This window comes from Astatotilapia calliptera, unplaced genomic scaffold, assembly GCF_900246225.1.
Source record: "Astatotilapia calliptera unplaced genomic scaffold, fAstCal1.2 U_scaffold_2, whole genome shotgun sequence".
In the NCBI taxonomy this organism is placed as follows: domain Eukaryota; kingdom Metazoa; phylum Chordata; class Actinopteri; order Cichliformes; family Cichlidae; genus Astatotilapia; species Astatotilapia calliptera.
In genome coordinates, this window is record NW_020535729.1 from 22083 (window position 1) to 45130 (window position 23048).

Sequence of the window (23048 nt, forward strand, 5' to 3'; positions counted from 1 at the left end):
CATCCCACTCGAGCGTACAGATCACAACAATGGGTCAAGGCCCTGCAGTTTGTAATAAACCATAAAGAGGCATGATATACTGATCTTATGAAGACACTGGGCGGAAGCATTCATGTACAGCAGATCACCATAATCTAAAACAGATAAAAATGTGGCATTTACAAGAGGCTTTTTTGTCTCAAAAAAAAAGCAAAATTTGTTTCGAAAGAGTTTTTTCACAAGATTGTCTATGTGAGATTTAAAGGTCAGAGACTCATCAATTAAAAAGCCAAGATATTTATACGTATGCACCACTTCTATGAGGTTTCCCTCAAGAGTGGACACCAAAGGGACAGTTTGAGGAAATCTCTTCATGTTTGAAAACAGCATTAGCTTTGTCTTTTCTGCATTGAGAACCAATTTCAGCTCCAGAAGTGTGTGCTGAACCACGTCAAAAGCTTTCTGCTTTTGCAATAATTGCTGTGTTTGCAATAATTAAGTGTAACAAAATCCCAGTTTCATCATATCAGTCATTCTCTTCTGCTTATCCTTGGATATTTTGCTATTCCAGCTACCATACCCTGCACCCTGGACAGGTCGCCTGTCTGTCGCAGGGCTAACACGCAGAGACAGACAACTCACATTCCCACTGTTACATCCCCAGGAGGATGTCTCTCCTCCCTATTAACCCTTTGTTTTGTCCAGGCTCCACCTCCTCTGTCCTGATTGGATGCTGCGCAGAGTCCGGCTAATTGGTAATCAGCAGAGCACTATTTAAGGCCTGTGGAGCTGTGTTTCTGGGCCCTCTGGCCATTTTGGTTGCCATACTTGTGTAGGCCTTTGTATCTTGTATGAGCATTGTTGTTTTCTTCATGTTCAGACTGCTTGTAGGGGAGAGCTGCCTTTTGTTTTGACACCCTGTTTTCTCCTGTTTATGTGTTGTTAGGTAGGTTATGGTTATAGGTTGTATATTTTTGTTTCTTTGGAGTTAGGTAAGTTTCTTTTATTTCTACGTCAGGGATGTTTTGTTTGTTATGTTGGCCTTGGCTCTCCCTGACGTTATACCTCGGTCTGAACCCAAATCCCATCACCAGTATTAAATAAACCTTCTAAAATTACCATCTTGGCTCCTCCTTCTCTATCCACATTTATGTTCGTCCCTTCAACCCCCTAGACTAGCCAGGGGACGTAACACCCACCTATGGGTTCTTTAAATAAATAAATAAAGGCAGATGAACAACCATTGATACCAGGCAACTATAAAATGTATATCTTGGCCCCAATGAGACTATTAACTCTCGCAGCACCGGGTGTTCGTAATTTTGGTTCAAGTGAATTGATAAACTTTTTGAAGGCAATTGACTCACACAGTTATGTCAATATCCCAGTCCTGTTGTCTCGGGATGCATCACGCTGCCTTGCCTGGGGTTAGCTTCTGTTTTCTGGGGATGAGGGTTGAGTGTTGTTGGGAGAAAACCCTGCAAAATAAACCCAGGAGGAATAAAGACACAATGAGACAAAGTTACTTTTTTATGCTTAACGTGTACACGGGTGAGCTGCTGAAAACAACCCACACCCATGGACAGTGGCTTGGCATTTTTATAGGCACAAATCACAGAGACAGTGAGAACAGGATAAGAAAATAATAAACAGATAAAATAAACAACTCCATATATGGTGCTAGTCTCGTCAGCAGAGAGCTGGGATAGATAAAACAATCTGAAACAATATGTCCCTGCTGGGAAAGTCTAAAAAGACACTTCTAAACTAATCTAAACACAGACAAAGGGCATCTTTGTACATTTAAAAGAAGGTAAAGAAACATAGAATCATTTTTCCTCTAACAAGTGTGCTCCCTTACCTTCTCAAGGTAAGCTAGGTTAGCCTTCTTGTGTGAGCTTTTAAAGTGCACTTTAAGGTTTGTGGGATTTTTTTCCCTTTAGAAATGTCTCTCATAATTTGTCTCTTTCCACTACAAGACACTTGCTTTATCCAAAACACAGTCATATTCAAAGTAATCCCAAATTGGCCATGGCACTTTCTCCTGACTTTTCCTGACATGACAACTCGACTAACGTACTGCCACCTGCTGGCATAATTAGACAGCAACAAAAAACTCTGGAAACTAAACTTCATTTTCACCCTTGACTATTGTATGACACGCACACATCAATGAAAACTAAACACATTTTTGCTATAAATTCAGTTAATTTTAGTTAGTTTTGTGAACACTCATTACAGTTTTAGTTAGTTTTCCCTTTTTTGTTTTTATTTTTATTTCCGTTAACGAAAATGTTTTTTCACTTCTAGTTTTCGTTAACGATAATAACCTTGGTCTTAACGCCCTCGCCATGCTTTCATAGAGAGCCACCTCCTTCCTACCTCCTTACACCTTACTCAATTAAACACAGGCTGCAACAACACACATGCAAAAAATAAATGAAATAAATAAATAAAATAAAAATACAATTCAATAAAACTCAGTAAAATTCAAATAAACATTAAAAAGCAGTTAAAATGACAATCAATCTAATTGAAACGGTTGCATGTTATGGACTTGGCTCAAGGATTCATAGTTTAGATTTAAAAGCACTTAATAAAATGAATTCAGTCATTTTCCATTCATGCAGGTTGTTCCAAGCAAAGGGTGCTAAATGAACAAAAGGTCTTTTACCAAATTCAGTTCAGGCAAATTAAACAGAAAGCAAGAAGTAACTATGTGGATGAAGAGAATACCAACCAGCATGTTTCATTACAAGAAGGGAACATATATAAGAAGGTAGCAACCCAAGTATTGCCATATATATATATACATATATATATATATATATATATATATATATATATATATATATATATATATATATATATATATATATATATATATATATATATATTATTCTAGGACGGCAGTTCGAGTCTGCTACGAAGCGCAGTTCTCGGAGGTAATGCTCCCTCCCGGCCAAGGACGCTTGGCCCTGACCTATCGGCGAATAGGGTTAGTACGGTTGGCAACCGGGGAGAACTTGGGAACCTCCAAAATAGCTAGGAGTTAGAGTCTCCTTACCGTTTGGAACGGTATCTGCGCTTTTTTGGGCAGCAAAGGTTGGACCTTGGGTGTTGGACACTTTTAAATTGAGTTAGGGATTTTAGAAATGAGGCCAGAAACAGTTAAAGTCTTGATACTGGTTAATTGGTCGCAAAAAACTCAGGGAGTTTATCCGCTGGGCGGTTATTTTAAATTTGTCTAAAATTGTGTAGGCGCTAAAGCTGACAGATCTGACCGTGGTTGTAAATGTAAGACGTCGTTGTAATATAGAATAAGAAAATTTGGTGTGAGAGATCTCTGTGTGTCGAGTCAGTAATGCACTGACTGCCTGCTGCTATTTTTAGATGTGTGTGTGTGAGTGTGAAAATGCAAGGCAAGGCAAGGCAAGGCAAGTTTATTTGTATAGCACAATTCAACAACAAGGTGATTTAAAAGTGCTTTACAGAGACATTAGAAACAAGAACAAATAAAAAGCATGATTTAAAATTGATTAAAACAAGCAAATAAACTAACTAACTAATTAACAAACAAACAATCAAAACAGTATATAAAATCAAAACAGATAAAATCAGAACATGCTTACTAATGCAAATGAGTAAGCAGTGAACTGTTTAAGCCACAGTTGGTTTTACAAATACTGCTGCAAACATTGTTGAGTGTGTGTTTAAAATGCCATTTATGTTTATTAGAGGACTATAAATAAAGTTTTGAGTTGCCGTAGGGGATGCATAGTAACTGACTGAGTTTGGATGTAGATATATAAATATATTGAGTGCACTGTATATACTTAAGACTAACACATGACTTTCAGTAGTAACTTTTCTCCAGCATTAGTTGCTGGTGTGTTTTATTTTTTCAATTTCTTGTGTGTGCGGTGAGAATTAATAGAGGTTTCAATTTTTGTTTGTTTGTTTTTTACTTGCTTTTTTTGATTATGACAAGCATGTCTAAAATACTCTTAGGAAAGTGTGTTTTGAGTTATATTCCTCAACTCTAGTCACACTTTAAGTGTGACTGCGGTGACTAGAAGGTTTTGAATGATGAATAAAGGTGTGAGAGGTATTTCTTTGGTGATGTAAAGTAGGATGTTTTAAAGTTTGAAAGTGTTTTTAATTTAAGAGATGCATGAGTGATGTTATAAGAGTTTAGTTTATTTAAAAGGTGTGTGTGAGAGGATTATGAAATCATTGTGTGAATGATGCTACATTTTAGATCAAAAGTTAGTAGAATTACAGAGGGTTTGTAGATTGTAAATACAAAATAAGTTTGATTAGCCTGGAGAAACAGCAGAGCAGCTGCGTGCTGTGTGTGTGTAACAGGAAATGGTGTGGGTGACAGGAAGTTTGCATGCCCATATAAGGTGACGAGTGAGCACCCAGAGAGAGAAATAGATGAGTTAAACTCTAGGCAGATAAAGCGAATGGAGGTTTTGAGAAAAGAAATGAAAAGGATAGTAATCGTATGCTTTAGTGTGTTAATACAGGTTCCAGATAAATGAAGGTGGACTTCTCTCAACCTGGAATTTTGAGTACGGCGCCAAAACCACTAGAGTAGCATAATTGGGAGAAAACAGGCCAGATTTTGGCTTAAAATTTTACAGCTTGACCTCGCACTTGTCCCCATCCTGAGAAGAAGCTCAAAGGACAGTTAATCTCGTGATGAAGACCGACAGAACATCGTGGACTTGAGAAGAATTAATAGCAGGCAAAAGACAGTGCAACGGAAACTACACAGACGACACCAGCAGCAGCATGAAAGGAACCACGAGGTGGAAACATGTACTGTAAATTACAGGCTGGGCAGTTGAACAGTGGGATAATGAACGGTGGTAAAGCACTGGACACTGATTGTCAGATTTGCCATGCTTGGAGTAATCTTGAAAGAGATGACTGAGAGGATCAACAGAAAAGAAGAAACCACGTGATGAAACATGCACGGTGGACAGCAGGCTGGTAAGAACAGTGTGACATGACTGTTTAAAGGCACTGAATGTGGTATTTTGCCAGGCTGGGACTTGAGCCAAAAGGAAAATACTGAAGAGAAACAGAGAAGAAACAGACTGTGTTTGCTGGAATTCAAGACAACAAAAGGACACTGAGAGAAGAGGACGGTGACCAGTGAGAGGCGAAGCTGGACGACTTCGACTGTGAGAATAGAGGGTGTAATTGGACTGAAAGTGAAGCTTGAACTCATGATGGTTTAGAGATGTCCACCGTCACAAAGAAAAAGGGGTAAACAAGAATAGAAAACACACATACACAAAGTGTTACATGTGAAATTATTTCTGGAAAGAATCAGAAGTGAGATAGTTTTGAATTAAGAAATCAGAGAAAAGATGCATGAATTAAACCTGACTATAACATATAGAGGCAATGAAGAAAGCAGCTTACACTTACTGAACATTAACAAAATACATAGGAAAAGCAATGAAGACCTGCTTACACGTATATACATAACATAAGTTGGGATTTCTGACCAGAGAAAGGGAAACGGGTAGTTTAAGTACTTATGATAATAATGAAAATGTCTTAGTTGTGTTTCTTTAGGGGCTAAACAGATCTGGATCAATTTTCCACGTGCAGCGGTCGGAAGAAACCTGTAGGTTAACTTGACTGGACATGCCAAGGCAAGTTCCTGGTTGAATTGTTCACAGCGCCATGTCTCCATAAACCTGACAAGTGGGCCCTAACTTCTGGCTGAGGAGCAGGAATAAGGTGGGAACTTAAAATTTGGGTTAGCAAATTTGGGAAAGAGAACTGACGGCTTAAGTGGAGAATTGTGCAGGAGTCTGACACACTGCAAAAGCAACATATGCAAATTCACACACACAAGCAGAAAATGCATTAACCTTATGAAGACAAGACAAGCTCGTGGAGTTTAATGCATAGACACTGATTAAACCTGGCTAAGAACACAAACATATGCAATGAAGAACAGCTTGCTATTTTGTATGAATGATACAATGGTGTGAATGTTTAATAAAATGCATTTGAGTTTGTAATTGAGGAATATAAGAAGCCATATGACAAAGGGAGTGAGTTATGAAAACAAAAAGTGATTAAAGTAGTTTTAAAAGAGTGACTTAGGAGTGCTCTCTCGTACTGAGTGATCAAAACCAGTGATCACTGTAGAAAGAAATAAAATAATTTAATGAGTTGGTGATGTTTAAACATATGTTTGTGTTGTTACAGCAACTCATTGAGAGATGACTCAGTATGCAAATTAGTTGGAGTGAGTGGTGACGAAGGAACTTCCTGTGTGTGTGTGTGACTGAGGAAGTGACTTTCAGACGAGGAAGCATGGCAGACAAGAGAAGTATAGATTTGGGTAGGAAATAGTTTATAGTTTAGTGATTATACGTTGTCGTAAGGGGGTTATGTTTTATGCTGAATTGAAGTATGATACAGAGCATAAGGGGGTGATTTTTGTGTGCAAATTGTGTGGTTTTAATGAGACTTTCGGTGTATTGAGGAGGTGAAATTATGTGGTGGCAAGACTTGTGTGTTTAAGGTTGTTGTGGTGATGGGTTGATTTTGTCAGTTAGGTTTGGGTTGGTGTTTTTGTTTTTAATAGAGGGAGTTTTAGGAAACATGGACATGTCTAAAAATTGGGCCCATTATTTTGTAACAGTGCACTTAAAGAAAACCTGTCAGGTGATTTTGTTTTGTTTTTATGAGCTAACAATCAGCTCTATTTTTTCATTTCTGTTTTAAACAGGCCTGCAACAGTGAATAACGGCGCTGAAAATATAAGGGGGCTTTCCAGATTTCTATTGGCTGAGGAGAGCTACCTGTGGGGACTGATCAAGGTCGTAAGTCCCTGTAAAAAGGATTTTATGCGAGTCAATCCAGTCCAAAAGCATAAAGAAATATTTTCCTATGGAAAATAAAAATGACTGAGCTCATTTTGCTGAGGGTGGAGTATCTGATCGTGCGGGAAGCTCCACTATCAGCAAAGATATGGAGTAAATGTGTGAGTGAATGTGAGACTGGATGAAGGTGTGGATGAATAAATGTGGACAAACAATTTGCTTTTACCAGAGAAAATTTCTGTTTTGTTTTGTTGACTGGGGTTAGATTATGGGATTATAGTATATTGTTGGGAGAATGCCAAATGCTAAAGGGGAAATATTTTTTGATGTAACTCAGTTACCATTAATTGAAGAAACACATGACTGATAACTGTTCTGTTTTAAGTTTATTTTTATGACATAGATTGGATCATGAGTGGGGAAAACTGAGCATTTTAAGTTTTGTATAGTATCTTGACACATGAAATGTATCAAGATAAAGGGGGGTTTAGGGTTTAATAATTTAATTGTTTGATAATTTAGGATCATTTTAGGACCTTTTGGGTTTTTGATCATTTGGATATGGTAAAACTGAAACTGTTATTTTTAAGTTAAGGTTAAAGGATTAAAAGTGAACTTGTCACGGGTTTGCGAGGCAAGCCGTGTGGAGTTGTAGAAAAGGACCCAAAAGGCGGCAGCTCTGGTGCAGGTGAATATTTATTTACAACGGTGGGCACAAAACAGCACTGGTGGAAAAACAAGAAACCGGAAACCTAAACTGGGTAAGCTAATAACACAAACCAGAAACGAGGATGCAGGGAGGTCCGGGGAAATACACAAGAGACGCAGGGAGACCGAGGGGAAACAACACAGACGAACCAGTAACTACCATAACAGAAGACACAACTTAAATACACCCAGAGAACACAGGGAGATTACACACAGGTGGGGAACACAGGTGACACTGATAAACATAACGAGACAGGGCAGGAGTGAACACAAAATTACGCATAGTGACGAGAGACTGTCAAAGTAAAACAGGAAGTACACAGAGGTTCAGACAGGAGGAGAGAAAGCACGGGGAGAACACAGACATAACAGGCTGGGGGAAAACATGGAATAAACACAAAGAGAGACGAGAGCTCATAAATAGACAGAGGGGCACAAGGGGGTAAGAGTCACAAAGGGAAAAAAAACACTTAGGGAACACCACAACAGGACACCTCAGAAAACCTGGCCTAAATAAGGAGCGAAAATACAAGGAACCAAGAATACTGGGCCAACATGGCCCAGGACCATGACAGAACTGAATCCTGTTTAGAAGATACAATGCCGGTTTTTCAAAGCTGTGAATAATTCTTAGAGGGAAAACTAGTGAGGGTTGAAGGAGTAGAACAGCTTTGAGTTCTTTTTGATTTCTAGAAGTAGTGGTTATAATGTAGGCTTACACATACAGATATTACATAGGAGGTATTTTTAGGATAAAGGGGGAGCTTATAAATAGAAATGATTTTTATACATATTGCATTTTGTGCTTTTAAAGGAGTTGTGGCTCAAATTTGTCTCTGGAGGGTCACGAGCCTTTGGCTAGCGCTATGATTAGCCAATCTACTGTGAGGATAATATGAGTTCATGAAGGGTTGCACACGCTTACAGACACAGAGTTAAGAAACACACATGACAGTATTGATTCCAGGCAAAAGGCCTCAAATTCATTTAGCTTTTAACTGGACTTAAAGAAGGACCAAAGAGGAAGGAAAGCATATATTTTGGTTAAGTCTGATAAATTAGAATTAGAAGGTATTGTTACATTAAAGGGAGCAAATGAAATTAAAAGGCTATACCAAAATGGGTTATAACATAGGAAATGTGAGGTTAAAATGAAGTTAACACATAGGAGTTGTTTTTTAGGCAGCATTTAGCTATGATGAAATGTATACAGGAGTAATTGCTTATATGCTTAAACTTAATTGATTAAAGTGGTTGTTTTCTTTAGGAGTAGAGGAACTTGCAGCAGCGACAATTTGTGCACAGGATGTTGATGATCAGATAAGGGAAAAATAGAGCCAGCAACCGGACGTGAAAGCAGGGCTTAAAGAGTGTAAAGGGATGAGTAACGTTGAAGAATATACATAAATATAAGTCAATAAGTTAAGAAGATAATTAGGATCAGGCTTTTGATTAAAGAGTCCCAGATAGGATAGGTTAGGGAGGTGCAGGAAAAGGTGTTTTGTTTCCTTTGCAGAAGATCTCGGCGACCACAGGAGGGACGAGGATCCTGGAGATCTCGAGGTCCGAGACCACCAGAGAGGGTCTGAGCGAGGACACAATGTATTGCGACCTCTGGTGTTCCAGAGGTCGAGAGAGGGAGTGTGGAGCAGGGAAATTATTTTACTGCTATTGTTAAATAATTGTCATCATTACCATTGCATTAATAATATAATCTGGAGTTTATATTGCATTCAGATGTTTAAACAGTGTGTGTCTTTCAGAGAGACTAAGTTGCAGGCTGACAGGAAGTTGCAGGTTTGCAGAGTGTGCCTTTTGCAGAACTGAAACCGAAAGCAGAGTCTAAGTGGCAGGTTATTTTGAGGAGCATTTGAGGACGAGACACAGACAGTGAAGAGGTGACACAAAGAGCATGTGAGGTCAACACATACACACATATTAGTTAGACTTATTTAGAGGAGAGATCAGTTATGTCTAGACAAGAAAGAGGAACAATTTACTTTGAGACAAGAACGGAAAGTACCAAGCCATGAAAATAGAAGATGATTTCTGGGTGAAAAGTCATGATGATGTTGATCTGATCTATGTATAAAATGTCCGGTGACGCATGAAGGGGCGTCAGTAAACAAACCCTGATGCTATAAAATATCTGTTCATGCTTTGATTAAGTCGAGGACTACTGGCTGTCTGCGTACAGAGTGTCTTCCCACACGTGTGTTCATTAAAATCATTGTTTGACCAAGACCTTCTGGAACCATGGGTGGTGTGTACTCTCCTTCCTCAATTTTGAACCTTAACAACCAATGTTTATTATTGCATATCTCTATTCTGAATGTGGCCAGTCATTCATAGGTATTGTTCAATTTTGGCGATTTTCCTCTATAAAATTTAATTGACTTTTTACAGTGGCCTGCTGTGGTTAATAGTAACATATTCCAGTCATGAGTGGTATCAAAAGTCTTCTCCACTGTAGCATTTGGCATTCCCAATAATATAACATGATACCTTAATCAAAACACAGTTAATATAGCACAGTTTTCTTGATGCAAACATCAGTAACTCAAAATCAGCAACCACAGTGTTAAGTCTGCAGTTCATACTTATGTGAAGCTAGAGTCTCCTCCTCCAGTCTCTCTTATCCTCCTGCTCCTGAAAAAACAAAACAAAACAAAGCGAAGCATCCACCCTTCTCTTGTCGGCTGGGTGAATTGTTTATTGGCATTTACTAATCCTACAGTGGGTGCAGTCATTGTCTCAGTATCAAGTCAGTCAAAACTTTTAGTCGTCAGTCCATCACAGTCCATTCGCATGCATACCTCCATACACATTCATACCAGATGTTGCTGATAATGGAGTCTCCCGCGCAACCTATTCGAGCCTCCATCACCAGCAAGATGACGTCATCATTTTAAAGGAAAACAATTCCTTGTTGTTTTTTGGGCCGGATTGACTCGGTGCAATCCTTTTAGACTCAGAACTTCTCAGTGTTCCCTATAAGTGAATTTCTCCCAAGCCAATTACAATCATGGAGAAGCACACTTTGCAACTGTTTTTGTAAGAATATTTTATAGCGCTTTAAATTTCAATCTTTCAGGCCTTGTTTAAAGAGCTGATTGTTAAATCATGAACTCACAAAATATCAACATATCACCACCGGTGGATCACACCTCTCAGATGTTTTTTCTCCAGTGCACTGTAACAAAAACGAAAACAGACATAACCAACAAAATACTACTAAAATAACACAAACTAGGGCCCGTTGCAGACATGTCCAAGCATAAAACTATCCCTCTCTCGCTTACGAGAAAGAACACAAGCCAAAGCTCACTGATAAAATCAAGCTAGCGCTAAACAAAACCAAACAATCAACCAGAAATTCACAGGAACATTTTGCTTCCTGCCGGGACAATATTGTGTGGGAATGAGAACCTCAGGTGCCGTAACACCTTTTGTTCCTCCTTGAATTAAAACTCAATCACAGAAAATGCCGTACTCCAACCTAAAACTTACACTATTAATTCATCATTTTCACTCTGTGCCACTGTTCCTCATCAGGGCTGTGTGAAGCACAGCAAAGAATTCAGTCAAGGCCTTGAGCCATAAACAGACATCACGCACAGACATTGTTTTCATAACCAAACTTTTTAGACCTTATTCCTAAAATCTACATAAATGCCCTCTGGGTGACATATAACACATTCTAAGTATTTAATGGTAATCAATGGCTCCTCATAAAAATTATGCATTGGGATGTTTGTGTGCAGCATTTTGCATATCAGCATAAGCAAAGCATTCTTCATTGCATCAGCGTGTATGTGTGTGTGCGTGTGGATCACTCTTCATTGCACAAGCGTGTGCATGTGTATGTGTGTGCATCACTTCTCAGTGAATCAACATTCCCGTGTGTATGTGTGTGTGTGTGTGTGTGTGTGTGTGTGTGTGTGTGTGTGTGTGTGTGTCATTTCTCACTCACTCAACGAGTGCACGTGTTCATGTGTGTATTTCACTTCATTCTGAATCTGTGTGTTTGGAGACGTGTGTGTGTGTGTGTGTGTGTGTGTGTGTGTGTGTGTGTGTTCATCACTTTCCTGTTCTGGTGTTCTGGGTAAACCACGGCCTGAAGCGTGCCCTGGGGTCCTGCCCCCCTCCTTTTTCAGTTTGTTTGCGACCATTGCTGCTGCTGCTGCCCAAAGTTCTGTCCGTCCTGGTTCTGACCCCAATTGGGGCAGTCCTTTCTCCAGTGTCGATGTTCACCGCAGGTGAAACCTGCATCTTCTTCTGTGTTTTTGTCCATTCTGAGGTGCCTTCTGTCCTCAGTTACTCCTCTTGTCTCGGTCACGCCCTTTTTCGCCACCCGATCATCCGTGTTGGTCCATCACTGTCCTGCACAGTGTGAATGCAAAGTTATCAAGGTCAGCATTCTTTCGCTCGGCCTTACTTTTCATTCGGGCTTGGCGGGCGTCTCGTCACAGCTCTGTCAGCTGACGCAGTCTGGGAATTTTCCCCCGTGTAGTGAAACGGGCCTTAGGTTTAGTGCTCTCCGTCTCGGCTGCATGAGATCACATTCCTGCAGGTCTGTTGACATTCTCAGGTCGTTGTTGTGGGTCCAGCTGTTGCAGCATTTGGTCAGTGTCACGTATGGGGGAGAGCAGGAGTCCAGTCAGCCTCGGCTTTCAGGGCCGGCAAAGCAGCCTGTAATTAAATATGTATAGAAAAAACAAAAACAAAACAAAACAAAAACAAACAAAAAACAAAAACAAACGAACAGGAAAATGATGTTGTGTTGGCTGTGTTATTCAGAGGGGAGACAACGGGGCCAGGCCCTGTGTCAGCCTTCTCTCCCCCTTTTTTTGTTTTTTCTCTCCCGATATAATCAACTCCTAACCCACCAAGTTGACAGGACAACACAGGTATATGTTAAAATTCTTAAGATCATGTTTAAAAGCCCAAAAAAGGAACTTTCTTTCATTCAGTAATCACTTTTATTAATCAATCAACAGAAAACATGTCACAATTTGAATCTTTTACCACTAAATTTGTTGTGTCTTGCCTGGTTGGTTAGACCAGTGTTCCTTTTTTTTTTTTTTAGTTAAATTGTTGTCCTGCAACCCAGAGGGTTTCTTTGTCAGTAATGTATAGACTTCATCATTTAAGTATGTTAATTTTTCTTTAACCTTGCTGGAAAATCTTCACGTGTTCATGAGTGTAAGCTGTTTCTTCATTGCGTGTATGTGCATTTGTATAAAAGCAGGTTAATTTTATCTTTTCTCAAACTAGGCGTTACCTTAAAAGGAGCCTTTCTCTCAGATTTCTCTGCTTGTGTGTGTTTTTGTTTCACCTTTTTGTTGTGATGCTCCGGACGCCTTCCCAACCTCCACAAGTCCGTTGGCCCCAATTTTATGTGTTAAAACTTCTCTTAATTTCTCCTCTAATTCTCTCCTCGCTGCTGTCTTTTTCACAGCTGCTGATTCGTGCTGGGTGTGGTTCCCATTACCTATAATTTTGCTTCGGCCGCTGTGCTTGTGGGGGGAGTTGGTCCAGGTCCGCAGCTTCCTGTATTAACACACTAAGAGATTTATTTAATTTCATTTTCATCACTGTTAAACAGATAAGCAGGCAACACGCCTACCTTGACAGAGTAAACTGTACGCCAGTCTCCCAACACATTCCTCTCTGTACTCCTCCATAATTCTCCACTGCACACCTCTTACTATCTCTCCTTTTTATTTTTATTACACCAAAGAGTAATACACCCAATTATGCCCGTCTATCTCTATGTGGCTCCAAATTCCCTCTTTATTCTAATTTCACACTCGTCAGGGGACAGGCACACAACAATTTCAACCACTGAAACGAGGAATTCAACCTTTTTTTATTTCTTTACTAATCTAGACTCAACGTTTGTTCGCAAAATGTGTCTTGTTCTAGTCCGGAAATAAATGTGAACCCGTGATTACACGGCCGTTCCAGTGTTATTTCCGTGGCTATGCGGGGGCCCTCACCTCCCCAAGTCACCACCTCAGCACCCGGACGACGCCGGTCCTGGCCACGCGTCCACGGACAGGAGGGTCGCTACTCCATAGGCAAATGTTCCACAGGTACACTAGGCATCAACCTTTGATCCTAAAATGTGTATTTGCTCTAATGTCCTCCTAATCAAACACATCAACCGTCACTGTGACTGTGTTCACGCTTCACACTCCACACAAAAAACACACTCAGAGCGCGCCTCACTCACACTCTCACTCAGTGCGCGCTTTACCCACAAGACAGCACCCAGAGCGCGCCTCGCAGCTTCACACACACTCTCTCACCCAGAGCGCACTTTCACACTCACACACAACACTTTTCCTCAGCGGGAATTTTACACAGAAACCTCTGAGCTCAACTATTAGATCTTCTTAAAGCACACTGCACCATAGACCAAAATACCCCTTTCTCTGCGCTTATGACCGCCACCACGGGGCAAAGTCGCATCATAAAAGTGATGCTTGCATCCCCGAAGTTATACCCGACATCATAAACCAGGTTTTGCTCTATGTACTTCTTGGCAAGTAAAATTTTACTTTGTTTTATGACCGCAGCCCTTAAAAAAAAACTCGACTGACGCCACAAACCACCGTCAAGCCTCTGTTCAATGTACTAAAATTAGCACCAACCACTACTGCACTTCACGGCCGCACCACCGGAACACGCCGTATCATAAACCAAACCTACGGACGTGTTTCGCTCTCGCGTTGCCAGCGTTCAACCGCACCGTGAAGCCAGCATCTGCTTTTCCTTAAATCAACTTCTATTTCATAGCCGGCAAGAGCCAGGACGTAACCGACACCATAAACAAACTTCAAACCTCGACTTCAATGTACTGAACTAATGGCCGCGTCTTCAGAAGAAATTCTAATGTATTATTGCTACAGAAGCCAGTATTAGACAAAATTAAATGTGGAAGGTAAAGTGGCTGCAACTAGTCCAACGTAGTATGTTATTAGTATCTCGGTAGAAGCAGATTACTGCAACTAGACCAACGTAGTATGTTATTAGTATCTCGGTAGGAGCAGTTTACTTAACACACTGGAATTCAGCCTCAACTTATGTTGTTAGTATCTTGCGCCAAAAACCAGACACCGACAAATTTACTGTGAAAATACATGTGACTCAGCGAACAGATTAATTTGGAAAGCCCAATATGCACATTTGGTATTTATAATACAACAGGCTGTGCTTACCTTTTTATTTTTGGACCGGTCCTCTGTTCACCTCGCCTCACGATCTCACCAAAGGTCAAATCTACACCTCCTCAGCACACCAAAGATCCGGGTCACGGCACCAAGTTGTTGAATTCTCCCAATTCTTTGAATCTTTGGGCTGAAGGAGGGACAATACTCGGTGTATAAATGCTCAATCAACAATCATTTATTTCCATACAATTCAACAATAAGAGCATTACAACGTCCGGACGGGAGAGATGCTACCAGAGGGTCAGGCACATGTCTCAAAATGGTGACGGGTTGCTCAGCTTTTTATAGTCTCTAGTGGCCCCCAGCTAGTCGTAAAAGCCAAAACATCACATTCTTTCTCTGTTACAGTGCCTAAGTTATGACCTCGGCAGTTGTTTCTCTGCTTTCTGTAAGGTGGGGGTGTGGAATGTGGTCTATCTATCTCCCCTGTCTTTAGACACAGAGTCTCCTGCTTACAACCTTCTCTTCATGATTCAACAATTAAGCATGTCAAGAAAACAGTGTAACACATTCCCAGCAGATCAAGGATACAGAGTGATGCACATTTATCTAATGAACTAATATGTGAATATGTTCTGTTAACTCAAAAGTATAATGAGAACTAAACTACATACAGCTCACACACTCTATATTAAAGGGTATAATGTGATCTACAGCAGTATTCTAATTCAACTACTTTGATTACATATATAAGGTAACATATAATAACAGAATAATCTAATACTAACCTCCCTCCATGCTACTTTGATCTTGCCCTCTAGCCTCCTTCTCCGTGGAGGGTACTGCCCCTTGTGGCTGTTCAACTTGGGGAAAAAAAGTATTTAGTCAGCCACCGATTGTGCAAGTTCCCCCACCTAAAATGATGACAGAGGTCAGTAATTTGCACCAGAGGTACACTTCAACTGTGAGAGACAGAATGTGAAAAAAATCCATGAATCCACATGGTAGGATTTGTAAAGAATTTATTCGTAAATCAGGGTGGCAAATAAGTATTTGGTCAATAACAAAAATACAACTCAATACTTTGTAACATAACCTTTGTTGGCAATAACAGAGGTCAAACGTTTAATATAGGTCTTTACCAGGTTTGCACACACAGTAGCTGGTATTTTGGCCCATTCCTCCATGCAGATCTTCTCGAGAGCAGTGATGTTTTGGGGCTGTCGCCGAGCAACACGGACTTTCAACTCCCGCCACAGATTGTCTATGGGGTTGAGGTCTGGAGACTGGCTAGGCCACTCCAGGACTTTCAAATGCTTCTTACGGAGCCACTCCTTTGTTGCCCGGGCGGTGTGTTTTGGATCATTGTCATGTTGGAAGACCCAGCCTCGTTTCACCTTCAAAGTTCTCAATGATGGAAGGAGGTTTTGGCTCAAAATCTCACGATACATGGCCCCATTCATTCTGTCCTTAACACGGATCAGTCGTCCTGTCCCCTTGGCAGAAAAACAGCCCCATAGCATGATGTTTCCACCCCCATGCTTCACAGTAGGTATGGTGTTCTTGTGATGCAAATCAGTATTCTTCGTCCTCCAAACACGACGAGTTGAGTTTATACCAAAAGTTCTACTTTGAACATGTCTGGCACTGCGGGATTTGATTCCCTGCTGTTGTAGTGTGTTACTGATGGTGACCTTTGTTACTTTGGTCCCAGCTCTCTGCAGGTCATTCACCAGATCCCCCCGTGTGGTTCTGGGATCTTTGCTAACCGTTCTCATGATCATTTTGACCCCACGGGATGAGATCTTGCGTGGAGCCCCAGATCGTGGGAGATTATCAGTGGTCTTGTATGTCTTCCATTTTCTGATGATTGCTCCCACAGTTGATTTTTTCACACCAAGCTGCTTGCCTATTGTAGATTCACTCTTCCCAGTCTGGTGCAGGTCTACAATACTTTTCCTGGTGTCCTTCGAAAGCTCTTTGGTCTTGGCCATGGCGGAGTTTGGAGTCTGACTGTTTGAGGCTGTGGACAGGTGTCTTTTATACAGATGATGAGTTCAAACAGGTGCCATTCATACAGGTAACGAGTGGGGGACAGAAAAGCGTCTTACAGAAGACGTCACAGGTCTGTGAGAGCCAGAGATTTTCCATGTTTGAGGTGACCAAATACTTATTTTCCACCCTGATTTACGAATAAATTCTTTACAAATCCTACCATGTGAATTCATGGATTTTTTTTCACATTCTGTCTCTCACAGTTGAAGTGTACCTCTGGTGCAAATTACTGACCTCTGTCATCATTTTAAGTGGGGGAACTTGCACAATCGGTGGCTGACTAAATACTTTTTTGCCCCACTGTATATATATTTTAGGGGTGCAACGATATTCGTATCGATATTGAACCGTTCGATACAGTGCTGTCTGTGTTGAGCGCTCAGTGGATCTGTGCTCGACAGTGCAGCCTAGGCGGAGTAGTCGAACGCAGATTCACTGAGCACAGGGCAAGCTAGCGAGAATGAAGTTAAGCTCTCATTGCAACATGGCAAATTGAACCTCCCCCACCCTCATTCATTCACCCTCTTTTCCAAAGATGAGTGATTCCTCGATCAGATAGATTTATTTATTTTATTACTTTGTTGTTTTAGCAACATTAAATCTAAAAACTGTACTTTTGAGTTAAAATATATGTTTATAATTTCAATAAATGACAAATTTATTAAAAATATCTAACCGTGACACCAAAGTGTCGAACCGATCCGAAATGTGAATTTTGTGTATCGTTGCACCCCTAATACAGGGAGTGCAGAATTCTTAGGCAAGTTGTATTTTTGAGGAATAATTTTATTATTGAACAACAACCATGTTTTCAATGAACCCAAAAAACTCATTAATATCAAAGCTGAATGTTTGTGGAAGTAGTTCTTAGTTTGTTTTTAGTTTTAGCTATTTTAGGGGGATATCTGTGTGTGCAGGTGACTATTACTGTGCATAATTATTAGGCAACTCAACAAAAAATATATATATACCCATTTCAATTATTTATTTTTACCAGTGACACCAATATAACATCTCCACATTCACAAATATACATTTCTGACATTCAAAAACAAAACAAAAACAAATCAGCGACCAATATAGCCACCTTTCTTTGCAAGGACACTCAAAAGCCTGCCATCCATGGATTCTGTCAGTGTTTTGATCTGTTCACCATCAACATTGCGTGCAACAGCAACCACAGCCTCCCAGACACTGTTCAGAGAGGTGTACTGTTTTCCCTCCTTGTAAATCTGACATTTGATGATGGACCACAGGTTCTCAATGGGGTTCAGATCAGGTGAACAAGGAGGCCATGTCATTAGTTTTTCTTCTTTTATACCCTTTCTTGCCAGCCACGCTGTGGAGTACTTGGACGCGTGTGATGGAGCATTGTCCTGCATGAAAATCATGTTTTCCTTGAAGGATGCAGACTTCTTCCTGTACCACTGCTTGAAGAAGGTGTCTTCCAGAAACTGGAAGTAGGACTGGGAGTCCTACTTGACTCCATCCTCAACCCGAAAAGGCCCCACAAGCTCATCTTTGATGATACCAGCCCAAACCAGTACTCCACCTCCACCTTGCTGGCGTCTGAGTCGGACTGGAGCTCTCTGCCCTTTACCAATCCAGCCACGGGCCCATCCATCTGGCCCATCAAGACTCACTTTCATTTCATCAGTCCATAAAACCTTAGAAAAATCAGTCTTGAGATATTTCTTGGCCCAGTCTTGACGTTTCAGCTTGTGTGTCTTGTTCAGTGGTGGTCGTCTTTCAGCCTTTCTTACCTTGGCCATGTCTCTGAGTATTGCACACCTTGTGCTTTTGGGCACTCCAGTGATGTTGCAGCTCTGAAATATGGCCAAACTGGTGGCAAGTGGCATCTTGGCAGCTGCAGGCTTGACTTTTCTCAGTTCATGGGCAGTTATTTTGCGCCTTGGTTTTTCCACACGCTTCTTGCGACCCTGTTGACTATTTTGAATGAAACGCTTGATTGTTCGATGATCACGCTTCAGAAGCTTTGCAGTTTTGAGACTGCTGCATCCCTCTGCAAGATATCTCACTATTTTTGACTTTTCTGAGCCTGTCAAGTCCTTCTTTTGACCCATTTTGCCAAAGGAAAGGAAGTTGCCTAATAATTATGCACACCTGATATAGGGTGTTGATGTCATTAGACCACACCCCTTCTCATTACAGAGATGCACATCACCTAATATGCTTAATTGGTAGTAGGCTTTCGAGCCTACACAGCTTGGAGTAAGACAACATGCATGAAGAGGATGATGTGGACAAAATACTCATTTGCCTAATAATTCTGCACTCCCTGTACATTGGGAAGATGGCCCCAACTGACCGAGTGCTCAGTGAATACCTCAGGCAGCAGAAACCCAAGAAAGAGGAGGGAGACTAGGAACCATCATGGAAGGACAGGCCCCTGCACGGTATGTACCACTAGCAGATAGAGGAGGTGGCTGATATCCAGAAATCCTACCAGTGGCTGGACAAAGCTGGACTGAAAGACAGCACAGACGCACTAATCATGGCAGCACAAGAACAAGCTCTGAGCACAAGATCCTTAGAGGCTGGGGTCTATCACACCAGGCAAGACCCCAGGTGCAGGCTGTGTAAAGATGCCCCAGAGACAATCCAGCACATAACAGCAGGGTGCAAGATGCTAGCAGGCAAGGCATACATGGAACGCCATAACCAAGTGGCCGGCATAGTGTACAGGAACATATGTGCCGAGTATAACCTGGAAGTCCTGAGGTCAAAATGGGAGATGCCCCCAAGGGTGGTGGAGAATGACCGAGCTAAGATTCTGTGGGACTTCCAGATACAGACGGACAAAATGGTGGTGGCTAACCAACCGGACATAGTGGTGGTAGACAAACAGAAGAAGACGGCCGTAGTGATCGATGTAGCGGTTCCGAATGACAGCAATATCAGGAAGAAGGAACACAAGAAGCTGGAGAAATACCAAGGGCTCAGAGAAGAGCTCGAGAGGATGTGGAGGGTGAAGGTAACGGTGGTCCCCGTGGTAATCGGAGCACTAGGTGCGGTGACTCCCAAGCTAGGCGAGTGGCTCCAGCAGATCCCGGGAATAACATCGGAGATCTCTGTCCAGAAGAGCGCAGTCCTGGGAACAGCTAAGATACTGCGCAGGACCCTCAAGCTCCCAGGCCTCTGGTAGAGGACCCGAGCTTGAAGGATAAACCGCCCACAGGGGCGTGCTGGGTGTTGTTTATATATATATAAAAACAACACCCAGCACGCCCCTGTGGGCGGTTTATCCTTCAAGCTCGGGTCCTCTGCTGCAGCTTGTTGCTATGTCAGCTCAAATCAGTGATGTGATTTGGAGATGCAGCACAAAGAGGGCCAATTACACTCACCTTCATTCCATTTACAGAGTGTAACAACTAACCACCTGTGTGAAATCTGAAATGCTCAAGGTGTTGATTCAAATGTGTTCTGGCACAATCATAGTCATTGGCTGCTGCTGAAAACAAGACATAAAGATGAAAACAATGAATTCCCCCTAATAAACTGTACAGTGCCATGAATCATAAAGACAAATGACAAGCACAGACTCCATAATCCTTCCCCACTTCTTGCTACTCACACCATGTTGTCTGTTCCTAGAAACACGTCTACCTTATTTGCTTTTAGGATTTTACCTGCTTTAACAGCTTGATTTCCCTAATGATTTGCATGTTGGTGAAGTAGGTTCACCTTTGATAACCTTGCTTGTGTTTCTTTTTAGCCCAGAGGTGCGTCATTTCCAGATATGTTTTCTTTTGGAGAAGCACAGGTATGAACACATGGGCAATAATACCACTATATTTAGTTTTCAGAGCAGCACAACTACATGTAGTTGTTTTATTGTCAATAAAACTCTTTGAAACATGAGCATTATAGAATGCTTTATTGGTCAATATACCATAGAAACGCGTTAAATAAAAGCTTAAAGTTTACTTTGGTGCCACTGCGAAAACATTTAATGACATAAAAAACCTGTTGGCTTTATAGAACATCTGCAAGTCCACTTATTACCTTTTTAAAAATTACAGATAGGCCAGAATTAGAAAAGGTAAGGTGATAATCAATAAACTGGTTTTGCCTTTGATCAAAGTTCAGAAAATGCACTAAACATAATACTGCAATAGTTTAGATTAAAGTGTTTATAGCATTTGCTTATCTACACAAATACAATAATATTATTAATTAGCATTTCTTAAAACATTTTTATTACCATACCATTTTCATAACTCCACACGTCTTCACTTTCCACAGAAAGTTCACTCCCTCCTGATGTCCTCATTTGACAGTAAAATATATTAAGAGATCAAATCGAATCAAATCAAATCACTTTTATTGTCACATCACATGTGCAGGCACACTGGCACAGCACATGCGAGTGAAATTCTTGTGTGCGAGCCCCACAAGCAAGATGTGCAAACACAACAACACAAACGAGCAAAATACAAGAATGGCCAACCTGAAACTAATAAATATATGTACAATATATAATAGTGTATGCATTTCTGGATGTGTATACTAAATATTTTCCTACGTGTGTGTGTGTGTGTGTGTGTGTGTGTGTGTGTGTATACACATTTTTACAAATTAAATAGTAAAAAAAATAAATAAAAAATAAATAAAATAATAATAATAATAATAATAATAATAATAATAATAAAATATATAAAATATACAGAGTTGAATATGTGCAAAACAAGTGGCATTTATATACAGTGTGGAGTGCATAATGTTGAAGTTCCAGTAGTGAAGCTGAGGTGTCTATGAAATGTTCAGCAGTCTGATGGCCTGATGGAAAAAGCTGTCTCTCAGTCTGCTGGTACGGGACCGGATGCTGCAGAACCTCCTTCCTGATGGAAGCAGTCTGAACAGTTTATGGCTGGGGTGACTGGAGTCCTTGATGATCCTCCCCGCTTTCCTCAGGCAGCGCTTCCTGTAGATGTCTTGGAGGGAGGGAAGCTCACCTCCAATTATCCGTTCAGAGCACCGCACATCAAATAAACACCTTGTTAAACGTCAGCCCCAGTCAGCAGATGATCAGATGAGCTGCTTTACTGTGAGCTTAACTAAAAAACTTAATAGACTGGAGATAAGAAACCTTAATGTTAAAAATGTGTGATAAAAATGTTGGTACAATAATAATTATGACTATATCTGTTATACAGATTCCAAGAATGGATGGAAGGTGTTCACTGTTCATCCTGCTGCTCTCAGGTCAGTAATATTAATATCTTCAACATTTGAAATATAGCTTTTAAACACACTAAGGAACACTGAAGTGATTTAGGTAATCAGATTACATGTACAGTTAAAATAAAACATCTATTCATTAACACATCAACCACAAGAACAGAGAGAAAGTCTTTGCCTCACCATACCATGATTCTTATATTCATTTTAAATTATGTTACATATAAAAAAATAAATATTGGATTTATTTATTTATTTATTTGGGTGTATTTTATTTATTTATTTACTTTTTACAGCTATTTCTATGATAGCTATTGAACCAAATAGTTACTGTGAATTACTGTCATGAACAACAGCCAGTTTATCCCTCTTGCCAGTCCTAAGCCCAGATAGAATAATTACATTTCCATACTGGATTGTTAGCACCCCGAGTTAACACTTGCCAACACCAGTGCTGTTGATGAGCTTGGTGCTGGCACAGGAGGAGGATAGGTGAATGTGTGTAAAGGAAAGGCAGTATGATGGTGAGAGTAGGGATTTTGAATATAGTGACTATGACTGTAAATGGAAAGAACTGGCTGGTGTGTTGCAGACAATAAAGGTACAAACATTGGTACTGGCATTAAATAAATTAACGATGTAAACTTAATTTAAAACACAATGCTGCTGAATAAAATTGTTTTCATTAATTAAAATGTTGTAATTATATTCAAGATCATCTATTTTCCTTCATTTGAGATAGTTCAACTTATTATTTTTGATCAACTTCAACTATTTTGCACCCAAGTACCTTCTAGTTTTTGTTTTTATTGGTTTTCTTTTTTGAAATATTACATAAACATTGTAAAAAAAAAAGCTCTTGTTTACTTTTGTTTGAGTTTTGATGTTCATTTTAACAGCCACAATAAAGGCTCGCTTTTTGTTTAACTTCAGTTCAGTTGTCCTGTGTCTGCTGTTTGGGTCCGTACCTTAAACACACCGGCTATCCAGCCGTGACATCTGCGAAGCCTTAGGTCGGGTTGCTGGCCAGATCAACCTTATGGGCTCAAAGTGTGGTCATAAATAT